At 32.6% G+C, this 14,226-nt stretch overlaps 1 pseudogene; it reads left to right on the plus strand.

Moving 5' to 3' along the window:
• The first annotated feature begins 10,661 nt into the window (after positions 1–10,661).
• On the plus strand, positions 10,662–11,478 carry LOC145608886 (uncharacterized; annotated as a pseudogene).
• The last annotated feature ends 2,748 nt before the right edge of the window (positions 11,479–14,226 follow it).

Genomic DNA, 14,226 nt, shown 5'->3' on the forward strand with positions numbered 1-14,226 from the left:
AAGTTCAAATTACAATTGAAATAGATTTTATTAGTATATAATAGTTCAAGTAAGTTCAAATAGTGGAAATCAAGTGAATGAAATACATCCAATGTTGTTAATTATATTTTATTATAATTTATTTAGGTATTATGCGTACAAAGTATAGTCCGTTAACATCTTCTAATTTTTATCTTTATGTGTTATAAGGTTGTGTTGCAACTAAAAGAAAATGGAGGAAGTACTAGACTACTAGAGTATGACTAAATAAGAGAAAATGTGGAGTATTTATTAACAATAAACATTTGTTGGGATGTACTCTGATTTCCTTTGATTTTGTTATGATTATTTCTGTTTAATTATAATACTTTTATTTTTAAAAAAATGAAGCTATAATTACTTAAACAATCTGTTGGGATGTACTCTAATTTCTTTCCATTTTATAGCGATTTGTTGCAGTTTATATGTATGAACATAATAAATGAGATTTCATTTTACTATTGCCACCATTACTTAAACAATCTGTTGGGGTGTACTCTAATTTCTTTCCATTTTATAGCGATTTGTTGCAGTTTATATGTATAAACATAATCAATGAGATTTCATTTAACTGTTGCCACATGTTCACACATAATTAGTATTTCAAAAATACATGTGATTGAGAGGCGCTTGTGTTATGGACTTAAAGGGGTAATGTATGGGCTTTTATATTTTGGACTAGATTGAGGTTAACCTTTTTAGCTCTTAAAATTTGCCTCCTAAATGAGAATAATATATCTAATAGTCGATTACGTATCTAAAAAAACGATACTAAACTAGAACTCTTAAATACGTAGTAGGCAAGCAATGGACGAATCACAAGTGGCTAAGTAATCTAAACAAATCTAATTGACTAAAATTAAAACTAAACAAGAAGCCAAAATAAAAAATTGAGTTTTATTGTTTTTTTTGCTTTATGTTCTTTCTTTGATAGTATTGTTTGGTCTTTCGTCAAGAGAGGAGGGAACAAGGTAGCTCATGAGTTGGCCCATTTTCTAACCTTGGAATATTGGTCAACGTTTTCGGTCCGATGTTATTCCGGCTCGGATCGTTTATGTTTCATTTGATAACAAAAAACATGTTGATGATCCAATTCGTTCAAAAGGTTAACTCGTTGAAGCCCCGAAATATGCTTTATACTTTATTAGATATTTATGGATAAGAAAACAACACTTGAAATTTGAATTAGATTAAATGCTTAAATGGGGTTCCAATGATCATCAATGATATGCTTTATACTCTATTAGATATTTATTGATGTTATTCCAATGATCATCAATGATATGCTTTATACTCTATTAGATATTTATATTCCAATGATCATCAACGAGTTAACCTTTTGAATGAATTGGATCATCAAAATTAATACCCTCGTGTGGGGTTTCTTCAAAGAAAAAAAAAGCAACTAAATGGATTCTAACCATATGAAACAATGAGATTATTTATATTACACCGTATATAAGTGAAGGATGTAGGAAAAAGTGAACATATGGTGTCCAAAATATGAACTAGTGATTTTACCCTCCTTCACTTTATTTTTTATAATTTGAAAAAGTTAAAGTGATCATTACATAAAAAATCAATAATTGATGAACCTTAATATAGTTAGAAAAACTTAACTATTGGTAATTGATTGATTGACCTAAGAAAAAAAATTATGCAGTAAAATAAAATACGGTTTAACTTATTAAAATTATCCATTCTCTCTCAACTTATCTACAATGTAAACCTTCCACGAGACAGATTTGTTCCATGTAGCAATTCCAAAAGTTTCCTCCAACCAACTAATGGCTTCCCAACAAAAATAGCAATTATTTATACCTTTTTTCATGGAAATAGATTTATTAAAGACTTTAAAAACAACATCATAATGTATAAACTCTAGCAAGAGCAATTAGCTATACATGTCTTTACTTTTTATTAGCTTAGGGTTCTACAATTAAATAAGTATCAACTTTTATTGTAGACCTAGTCACGCTCAATAATACTATTTTTAGTTATTTATTGGTTATAATTAGTTTTAGCAAAGAGGAATTATGAATTAAATAAAATAAGAATTGTGAGTTATACCATAATCCTTAGCTTCCATATCTAGGGTTTAACATTGCCTTGAATTATGAAATTACTGACACATAATGATAAAAGTAACAAGACAAATATTTAAAGAAGAAATAAAGACAAAAGAGAATTGAAGAGATAGTTGAAGGACTAATTTAACCAATTGTTTTAGCTAATGATTGAAAGCCAAAAATATGATTTATACCTTATCACACCCACTCACACGAGAGTCAGCTGGGCTCGGAGTGTAGATGCATCATGGGCCCTCCATCTTCAGGCCCAAGCTACCATGAAAATATTCCACTTAAATGTGGTCGGGGGTCATGGATGAGATTTAAACCTGTGACCTTTCTATCACGATGGCATGAAAAACATGTTGATGATCCAATTCGTTCAAAAGGTTAACTCGTTAAAGCCCTTGAATATGCTTTATACTCTATTAGATATTTATGATAAGAAAACAACACTTGAAATTTGAATTAGATTATATGCTTAAATGGGGTTCTAATGATTTTTTTATCCAAAAGTCTCGTAAAATAAGAAAATAGAACTTACTTAATGAATTAAACACCCTATATACACTTTCCTAATACCTTACTTAATGATCTTCAATTCGATGACTACATATACTGGAAGTTTCATAAATCAAGGAGATTCACAGTGAAAATGGGGTATGCATTCCTTATATAATCTAACCAGGAAACCGACATTGCTGGGAACATTGATTTTTATAAGATTCTATGGTCGCTGAATATCCTTCCTAAATGGAAGCTTTTATGTGGAAGCTTTTACAGAATGGAATTGCGAAAAATAAAGGTTAACTTACGTAAAGGAGGAGTGGATGTTGCTACAAATTGTGATCTTTGCAGGACTCATGTAGGGGATTTGTAACATCTGTTTAGATTTTGCAACTGTACGTGCACATGATGCATGGAGGGTTGGAATTCTTCAAATTCACTCACAAGATAACGCAGACCAATCGTTTTTGGATTGGATTCTATAATATATATATATCCGGATTTACATACGCCATGATGGTTACAACGGTCATAGGACCACTACTTTCATTGCATCTCTGTGGGGTTTATGGTTGGCAAGGAATAATATGGTTTTCCACTTTCAGGGAACACCATCCCTTTCAACTCCTATTATCATCTTGGAAGGTTTACGCCAACATGAGTTTTTCATGACAAGGATAGAGGATGACCTTAGCTAGGTATCTTCATCCTCCAAAGGGTTCGTTTGAATATCCGCAAGAGTTTAATTTATGCGCGCACTCTTACTAGATATGGGAATCGATTGCTTACTTGTAGTAGTTCTTGTCGATGGTTCTTGGAAGAAAATCACTCACAGATCGGGAATGGGTTGGTGCCTAGTGGTAGGGGGTTACGGGGAGCGGGGGGGTTTAGGGGGGTTAGGGGTTCCTTTGGTTTACCAGGTTTGGCCCTTCAAGCGAAGTTGAATGCTTCAGATTTGGCGTTTGGCTACAACTTTCACTACTACAAAAAAGGGGAATAATGAACGCCTAAAATAAGCAATATAGAGGCGTTCTTCTGGTGGGGTGCCTTATCAAGTCTACAAAACACCTCTTTGAGGCGTTCTATATCTAACATAATACCAACGCCTATCTAAGATAGATAGACGCTTCTTATTCTAGGTAGAAATTAACTAAAAATAAGGAAAAGAGAACATTCATCTTAAAATTAGGCGGTCTATATTCAATAACTTAGGCGTTCAACAATTCTCCGTTCCCTCATTTGTTTAATAAAATTATTATTATTATTATTATTATTATTATTATTATTATTATTATTATTATTATTACTACTACTACTACTACTACTACTACTACTACTACTATTAAATAATTGGGAAATTCTCTTTGGTAACATGGTAGTTTTTAATATTCTCAGTGGTGAATTGCAAAAATTCTTATTATTATTGATAAACTTGAATTTTTTATATAAAGCTAATCAACATTAATGATAAATTCCGTCAAAAAAAAACATTAATGATAAATTGTAGTTTTAATATTAACTATAGTTATTATTTAGTTATTTTTTTAATTAAAAACCCTAAAATTTTCTTAGTTCTCTCTCTTCAAACCTAGCCACCATATTAAAACTTAAGAGCTGTCATCGATTTTTATCGATGGTAAGCCCCAAATTCTTCTTTAATATAATATTTTTGGCCAATAAAGATCACCATCAGTATGGTGATTATAGTCAGTCCCTCCATGTAGGGTTTTGTCAGTCCTTCCATGTAGGGTTTAGTATTGTTTGGTTGTTTGGTTTTAGTGTGTGCAGGGATACAAATTTAGAAGATTCGTCTTGTAAATTTGTGGAATTGCGTGTCTGTTGGTATAGGGGTGCAGATTTAGAAGATTCCTCTGACAAATTTGTAGATCTTGATGATCAATCAAGTTATATCTCTTTTGCGACTATAAATCAATGGAGCTCCGTCAAGAACGATGCAAAGACATCTAAAATTATCCAGGAGCAGTTCAAAAGCGATGACATTAGTTTAGGGGTATTTAATTCTTGTATTGAGAATTTAGATCTCTTAAGGGATGATTGTAAGTGCCGAATGACTATTATTATTTAAAGAAATCACCCCTCCCTATTCCATTCAAAAAAAAAATTTATTTAGTTATTTTATTAATATTTTTTTACTTTAAAAAAAATTAAAACACAAAAAGCCACCCCTTCCCCCACCAGCCAGCCACCACTATCCGCCCCCACCCACGCCGGAGCTCAGCCTTTCTCTCGTCGGCGCGTCACCGCCCCCCCCCCCCCCAATTAGTCTTAGGTGCATCCTTATGCACCTAAGATAGGTGCAACAAGGGAAGACCCAAAATGCGCGGCCCAAATTAATAACCCAGACAATATATCCGCGATCCGCCAAAATCAATACTACGCTCTAAAAATGAACATTTAGTAAAAAAAATATGAACATTTAATAATAAAAAAATGAACATTTAATACTTATAATGCATATGTTTCATAATCATATTATTTTTTATTTCTTCAAATTTTTATGTTCATAATTACATGCATTATATTCATAATAAGATTTTATATGTTCATATATAATTTCAAATATTCATAATGTAAATATGTGTTGTTCATGAAATATTAATTAAATCTGTTTATGCATATGTTGTCTTTCTTAAATGTTTATGTTCATATTTTTTTACATATATGTTCACCTTTTAAATGCTTATATTCACTCTAAGAAAACCAATGCTTACGTTCATATTTTGAAATGTTATGTTCACTTTCTGAAATACATAGGTTCATATTTATTATGCCTATGTTCACTTTATGAAAAGCTAATGTTTACATTTAAGGGAACCTATGCATATGTTCATATTTTGCATTATTATGTTCATTGATAAAAAAATGCAGAAAATCAAATAAAATTCAATTCATTAGAATTAAGAAAATCATATACTACCTCCGTTAACATTTAGTTGCAACTTTGGAATATTTTACGTCTCTCAAATAATACCCCAAAGTTGCAACTAAATATTAACGGAGGTAGTATAACCTAATCAATCGAAGTTAATCACAAAGTCACCACATAAGAAATCGAAAATCACACATTTTTATGCCTATGTTCACTTTCTAAAAAACTAATGTTCATATTTTTTTATGCCTATATTCTCTTTCTGAAAAGCTAATGTTCATATTGTGGTATTGTTACACCTATTTCTAGGTGCATGAGTGTGCACCTTTGAATATGCGTCCCCCTCCCCCTAAAAGCATAGTTTTAGTACAAACCCAAGCCTCGCCCGAAAAAAGCCCAAAAAACCTACTTTGATCCGACAAGTTTATCTTTATTTTACAGGCTTAGGACCAAGATTTAATATTAAAACAAACCAAGATTTTTATATCCTCTATTCTTAGCCTTAGAATTTTTATCTCTTCAATTCACTAAGGGACGGCGGAAATACATCGTAAAATCCGTGAAAAGTTGAATGAAACAATCCTAGAGTGACGAGGAGACTATATGCGTTGGAATCCCATCGACCTGAAGATTGCTAGTAGAAAACCCACTAATCTCTCCGGTCTTCACACAGCACAGAAAACAGAAGAGTGAAAAAAAAAGAGGACCTCTGAATCATACAACAATGGCGACCCAATATCATCATTCAAATACTCCGACAGCTTATCGATTGCATTAGTAAAAATTGTATAGGGTTTGTTCGATCTATTCACCTCATTTTCATTTAGATTTAATAATTTCAGTTAAGTTTTAATAAGATAAATTCATAAAAAATAAGTTTTGATTAGGGTCACTCAAGTTCAAATTACAATTGAAATAATATATTTTATTAGAATCTAATTAGTTCAGATAAGTTCAAATAGGTGGAAATCAAGTGAATGAAACACACGTACCCTATGTTGTTAATTATATTTGATTATAATTTATTTAGGTTTTATGCGTACAAAGTATAGTTCATTAACATCATCTAATTTTTATCTTACTTACGTGTTATAAGGTTGTGTTGCAACTAAAAGAAAATGGAGGAAAAACCAGTGTATGACTAAATAAGAGAAAAAGTGGAGTATTTATTAACAATAAACATTTGTTGGGATGTACTCTGATTTCCTTTGATTTTATTATGATTGTTTCTGTTTAATTATAATACTTTTATTTAAAAAAAAAAATGAAGCTATAATTACTTAAATAATCTGTTGGGATGTACTCTAATTTCTTTCCATTTAAAAGCGATTTGTTGCAGTTTATATGTATGAACATAATCAATGAGATTTCATTTACTGTTGCCAACTTGCCACCATTACTTAAACAATCTGTTGGGATGTACTCTAATTTCTTTCCATTTTATAGCAATTTGTTGCAGTTTATATGTATGAACATAATCAATGATATTTCATTTTACTGTTGCCACCTGTTCACACATAATTATTATTTCAAAAATACATGTGATTGAGAGGCGCTTGTGTTATGGACTTAAAGGGGTAATATATGGTCTTATATATTTTGGACTAGATTGAGGTTAACCTTTTTAGCTATTAAAATTTGCCTCCTAAATGAGAATAATATATCTAATAGTCGATTACGTATCTAAAAAAAACAATACTTAACTAGAACTCTTAAATACGTAGTAGGCAAGCAATGGATGAATCCCAAGTGACTAAGTGATCTAAACAAATCTAATTAACTATAATTAAAACTAAACAAGAAGCCGAAAGTAAAAATTGAGTTTTAATGTTCTTTTTATTTTGCTTTGTGTTCTTTCTTTGATAGTATTGTTTGGTCTTTCTTTAAGAGAGAAGCTAAGGGAACAAGGTAGCTCATGAGTTGGCCCATTTTCCAACCTTGGAACGAATACTGGTTAACATTTTTGGTCCGATGTTATTCCGGCTCGGATTGTTGATGTTTCGTTTGATGGTTTAATAATTAATACCCTCGTATGGGGTTTCTTGAAAGAGAAAAAAATAACTTAACAGATTCTAACCATATGAAACAATGAGATTATTTTTATTACACCGTATATAAGTGAAGGATGTAAGGAAAAGTGAACATTTGGTGTCAAAAATATGAACTAGTGATATTACCCACCTTCACTTTATTTTTTACAATGTGAAAAAGTTAAAAAGTGATAATTACATACAAAAATCAATAATTGAAAAACCTTTATATAGTTAGAAAAACTGAACTATTGATAATTGATTGATCGACCTAAGAAAAAAAAATTATGCAATAAAATAAAATACGGATTAACTCATTAAAACTATCTGATCCCTTCTTCTCAACTTAGCTACAATGTAAACCTTCTACAAGACGGTTCCATATAGCAATTCCAAAAGTTTCCTCCAACCAACTTATGGCTTCCCAAAAACGGCAATTATACCTCTTTTCATGGAATTATATTTATTACAGACTTTAAAACACAATATCATAACATATAAACTCTAGCAAGAACATTTAGCTATTTTCTACATGTCTTTACTTTTTATTAGCTTAGGGTTCTACAATTAATTAAGTATCAACTTTTATTGTAGACCTATTCACACTCAATAATACTATTTCTAGTTATTTATTGGTTATAATTAGTTTTAACAAAGAAGAAATACGAAATTAGTAAAATTAAGAATTGTGAGTTGTACCTAATCCATAGCTTCCATATTTAGCGTTTAACATTGCCTTGAATTATGTAACTACTGACAAATAATGATAAAAGTAACAAGACAAATATTTAAAGAAGAAATAAAGACAAAAGAGAGTTTAAGAGATTGGTGAAGGACTAATTTAATCAAATGTTTTAGCTGATGGTTGAAGCCCAAAAATATGTTTTATACTCTATCACACCCACTCACAGGAGAGTCAGTTGGGCTCGAAGTGTAGATGCATCATGGGCCCTCTATCTTCATGACTTCATGCCCAAACTAGCATGAAATATTCTACTTAAAAGTGGTCGGGATGAGATTTAAACTTGTGACCTTTCTGTCACGCAGGCTCAAAAAACATGTTGATGATCCAATTCGTTCAAAAGGTTAACTCGTAAAAGCCCCAAAATATGCTTTATACCCTACTAGATATTTATGGATAAGAAAACAACACTTGAAATTTGAATTAGGTTAAATGGTTAAATGGGTATCTAACTATACTCCAAAAGTCTTGTAAAATAAGAAAACAAAACTTACTTAATGAATTAAACACCCTATATACACTTTTCTAATACCTTACTTAATGATCTTCAGTTCGATGACTACATGTACTAGAAGTTACATTAATCGAGGAGATTCACAGTGAAATGGGGTATGCATTTCTTATATAATCTGACCAGGAACCCGATATTGCTAGGAACATTGATCTTTATAAGATTATGTGGTCGCTAAATATCCTTCAATTCCATAATGGAAGCTTTTATGTGGAAGCTTTTACAGATTGGAATAGCGACAAATAAAGGTTAACTTACGTAAAGGAGGAGTGGATGTTGCTACACTTTGTGATCTTTGCGGACACATGAGGAGGATTTGCAACATTTGTTTAGATTTTGCAACTGTACGTGCACATGATGCATGGAGGGGTGAAATTCTTCAAATTTACTCACAAGCGTACGCAGACCAATTGTTTTTGGATTGGATTCTATACTATATATATCCGGCTTTACATACGCCATGATGGTTACAATGGTCATAGGACCACTATTTTCATTGCATCTCTATGGGGTTTATGGTTGGCAAGGAATAAAAGGGTTTTCCACCTTCAGGGAACACCTTCCCTCTTCCCTTTCAACTCCTATTATCATCTCGGAAGGTTTACGCCAACAGGAGTTGTTATCGACATGGATAGAGGATGACCTTAGGTACCTTCATTCTTCAAAGGGTTCGTCTAAATATCCGTCAGAGTTTAATTTATGCTCGCAATCTTAATAGATATGGGAGTCGATTGCTTACCTGTGGTAATTCTAGTCGATGTTTCTTGGAAGAAAATCACTTACAGATCAGTAATGGGTTGGTGCAGAGTGGTAGGGGGTTTCCGGGAGCGGGGGGTTAGGGGTTCCTTTGGTTCGCCAACTTCGGCCCTTCAAGCGAAGTTGAATGCTTCACATTTGGTGTTTGGCTACAACTTTCACTACTACAAAAATGGGGAATATTGAACACCTAAAACAATAAATAAGGCGTTCTTCTGGTGGGGTGCCTTATAAAGTCTACAAACACCTATTTGAGGCGTTCTATATCTAACATAATACCAACGCCTAACTAAGATAGATAGATGCTTCTCTTTCAAAAAAAAAAAAAAAAAAAAAAAAGATAGATAGATGCTTCTTATTCTAGGTAGAAATTAACTAAAAAAACAAGGAAAAGAGAACAGTCATCTTAAAATAGGCTGTCTATATTCAATAAAATAGGCGTTAAATAGTTTTTCGATCCTTTCCTCATTTTATAAATAAAAAATTATTATTATTATTACTATTAAATAATTGGGAAATTCTCTTTGGTAACATTGCACTAGTTTTTAATTTTCCTTGGTAAACTTGAATTTTTTTTATATAAAGCTAATCAAAATTAATGATAAATTCTAGTTAAATATTTAACTATAGTTAATTTATTTATTTAGTTTATTATATTTTTTTTTACTTTAAAATAAAAATTAAAACACAAAAAAGCCACCCTTTCCCCACCAGCCTGCCACCACTCTCCGCCCCACCCACGCCGGAGCTCAGCCATTCTCTCGTCGGTGCGTCGGCCTCCCCCTCCCCCTAAACCGACGACAACCCTATAAGAATATTTTTAGTACAAACCCATGCCCCAGTCGAAAAAAGCCCAAAAAACCCATTTTGATCTGACAAGTTTGTCTTTATTTTACAAGCTTAGGATCAAGATATAATATTAAAACGGACCAGAATTTTTATGTCCTCTATTCTTAGACTTAGAATTTTTAAGGTATCAATTCACCATAAGAGACTATCAATAAGGAACGGAGTCAGTAAGGGAGTACCGGAGTATATCGTAAAATCCGTGAAAAATTAAATGGAACAATCCCAGACTCCAGAGTGACGAGGAGACTATATGCGTTGGAATCCCACCAACCTGAGCCCCTGAGGATTGCTAGTAGAAAACCCACTAATCTCTTCACACAGCACAGAAAACAGGAGAGAGAAAACAAAACCAAAAAAAAAGAGAAGACCTCTGAATCATACAACAATGGCGACCCAGTTTCTATCTTCATTCAGATACTCCGACAGCTTAACAATCGTCGGAATCTCAATCTGCACTGCAGTAATCTGCGAAACAATCTCTTACCTCCTAATCTACCGTACCAATTCCTACAAATCCCTCAAATCCGCCATTGATAAATCCTCCAAAAAGCTCGAAACCATGAAAACCCAAGATTCAATCTCAAAGAACAAAACCAAGAAGAAAGATCGAGTCGAAACAAGTCTCAAAGACGCAAGCCGAGATCTCTCACTCTTCAAATTCAAATCTGGTGCTGTTGTTGCGGTTGTATTGTTCATTGTTTTTGGATTTCTCAATTCATTGTTCGACGGTAAAGCAGTCGCTAAAATTCCATTCGTTCCGATCAAACTTGTGCAGAAGATGAGTCATAGGAATTTGCCTGGTGATGATATGACGGATTGTTCAATGGCGTTTTTGTACCTGCTTTGTTCGGTTAGTATTCGTACTAATTTGCAGAAGTTTCTAGGGTTTTCGCCGCCTCGTGGTGCTCCTAGTATGGGACTTTTCCCTATGCCTGATCAAAAAACTAGTTAGGAATTTTGATTGTGTTAGTTTCTGATTTTAATCTGCTGTAACATTATATTTCTAAATTTGTGGTTTAATGTATTGTACTGATTTAATCATCGGAATTAGCTGGTTTTGGTTGATCAATCTATGAGGATTCGATGAATTCTGGTAATTTAATTGATATTTATAGCTCTAAATTGTTGAAATTTGTTTGTTTTTGATTGAATCTTTTGGTATTTTGATTTGTTTGAGGGTTGACTTTGTTGATCTTTGGTTAATCGATTAATTGGGTATGTTTTGCTGGATTGTAGTCGAAGGTTGATTGAATTTGAGGATCTTATTCAATTGAACCTATATTATATGATTGCATTAGTAGTTACAAATTTATAGAATCATGTGAAAATTTTGAGTGGTTGTAGTTGATAGGTAGCTGAAATCGATATAGTAAGCCTCGTTTGGTTCATAATTGCATATGAATGGACTTAACTTGGCTTTATTATGACCTCAAATCTGCCGTAATTGCATAAGTATGGACTATACTTGGCTCGATAATGATCTGAAATCTGGTAGCCGCGACTGGTTTGCAGTTGCTATTACTTAGATACTTACAGACCTAACTTAATTCCATAGCGATTCGAGTTCTACTTGATCTAACTTGACTCCATTATCACCTTTGGAGTGTTGTTTCTGTATGTGATGGAAATCAGAATTTGTCTATGTTTCTATTTTGAGATGGAATTTAGACTCTAGTTATTGTATTTCTTTCTTGTACTGTTCTTATCCAATTATACGAGTTATTTGTAGAATTAATTGGCAGTGTATGTCTTCTAGGTGATGCGAGTTTCAATTTGTCATCCTGTCACTTTATGTTATTGTATGTTTGTGGTAATTATGGTACCTTCATGTTAAGGAATTGATGTTTGTTTGATGATCTCATAACCATATAGAATGAAAGTTTGTTCCGCTGAAAAACTCTTGTTAGATTCTTAGATATTATTGGTATAATGTGGACTATGTTTTGAGTGGTTGTAGTTGTTATATGTAGTTGAAATCGATATATTAGCCTCGTTTGGTTCGTAATTGCATATGAATGGACTTAAATTGGATCCATAATGACCTGATATCTGCCATAATTGCATACATATGGACTATACTTGGCTCCATAATGACCTGAAATCTGGTAGCTGCGACTGGTTTGCAGTTGCTATTACTTGGATACTTACAGACCTAACTAAATTCCATAGCGATTTGAGTTCTAGTATTATTACAGACCTATGTTGGAATGTTGTTGCTTCTGTATGTGATGGAATTCAGAGTATATTATTTCTATGTTTCTATATTGAGATGGAATTTAGACTCTAGTTGTTATTGTATTTCTTTCTTGTGCTGTTCTTATCCAATTGTACGAGTTATTTGTAGAAGTAATTGGCAGTGTCTGTCTTCTAGGTGATGCGAGATTCAATTTGTCATCCTGTCACTTTATGTTATTGTGTGTTTGTGGTAATTATAGTACCTTCATGTTAAGGAATTGATGTTTGTTTGATGATCTAATAACCATATAGAACGAAAGTTTGTTCTGCTGAAAAACTCATTCTTGTTAGATTCTTAGATATGCTTCATAGCATTTGAGCATTTTTTTGCTTGAAGGCCAAAGCTATGTCAGTCCAGGCAGTCACTCAGGTCAGGACTCTGTATTTCAACCCATAAGATCATGTACGGCTAGGACAATTTGATACTGCTATAGAATAGACAATTAGCAAACATTGCATGAATAGAGATGACGATTGTGTTACCCGCAGTCTGCTCTTACATAATCAAGGTACCGTATAAAGAGTTGTGGTGTGGTATATGACTGGTATTATAGTGTTGCTGTCTTTGCTTGCTGCTATCAATTGAAGCATGAGAGAAATTCTGCAGTTTATTGTCTTATTGATGGCGTTGTTATACCTCATGTACGACTTATACGTACGGAGTATATAACTCTAGGTTCTGCTAATGGCAGGCTTAATTCAGAGTTTTTTTTTTTTTTTTTTTTTTCATGTCATGGTATTCATATACAAGTATATACTGTAACTTTAAAACTTCGATCTGGTTTATATTTCACTCATCTCCTCCCTTCTTTTCACCTTTTCTCTTCATCAGTACTCTCTTTTCTCCTATTTGCTTTTAGTTTGTCTTTTGAATTAAGGTGGAAATCAATTATTGACCCCTTTCTTAGTATTTATACCCATGAGAAGTACTTGGACCATGGATCAGTTGGAAAAAGCCCATTTGAAGTTTGTGGTGAAATATCATGGGGTACCCAAGCTTATTGTTCTTGGAAGATTCAACAATTTAATTTATGGATGAAGTTAAGAACATACTCTAACAAACAATTTCAGTCCTTTCAGTATAATGCCTATTGAGAAAACAACAACGCTGTAGATTATGTTGCCTTGTTAGGATACAAAACGGACAATCAACATCAAATAGACCCCTTCTTAGATTGTAAATTTTCCTATTTTATTGAATCGAATATATTAGGTTTTAGGGTTTGTTCTGATTTACTGAGCCGAATTGATTAGAGCTGAACTGAACTGAATTTTTTATGAGAGGTTGGTATTAGGAGCTGAACTTAAGCTGAAGAGAGCAGGACCTTAGTCTCAAAAGACGAATCAAATTGAAAGAATTAAATTATTGATATATATGAATAAATAAATGTTACCCTTATTACATGCAAACAAATGTGATCTCACCATCATGTACCATGTGGCACCACACACACAAAATAGCTAAAGATTATTTGTGGACAAATGGAATATTTATACTATATATAAATTTTTCAAAATTCAGAAATCAAATTATTTAGGGCTTGTTTGGCATTGTTTTTTGTTTTCAGTTTCCAGTTTTTTTGAAAACAAAAAACCAAAAACAGGAAACAAGAAAAAGG

The sequence above is a fragment of the Chenopodium album genome, chromosome 23 (assembly GCF_948465745.1).
Source record: "Chenopodium album chromosome 23, dcCheAlbu1.1, whole genome shotgun sequence".
Taxonomy (NCBI): Eukaryota; Viridiplantae; Streptophyta; class Magnoliopsida; order Caryophyllales; family Amaranthaceae; genus Chenopodium; species Chenopodium album.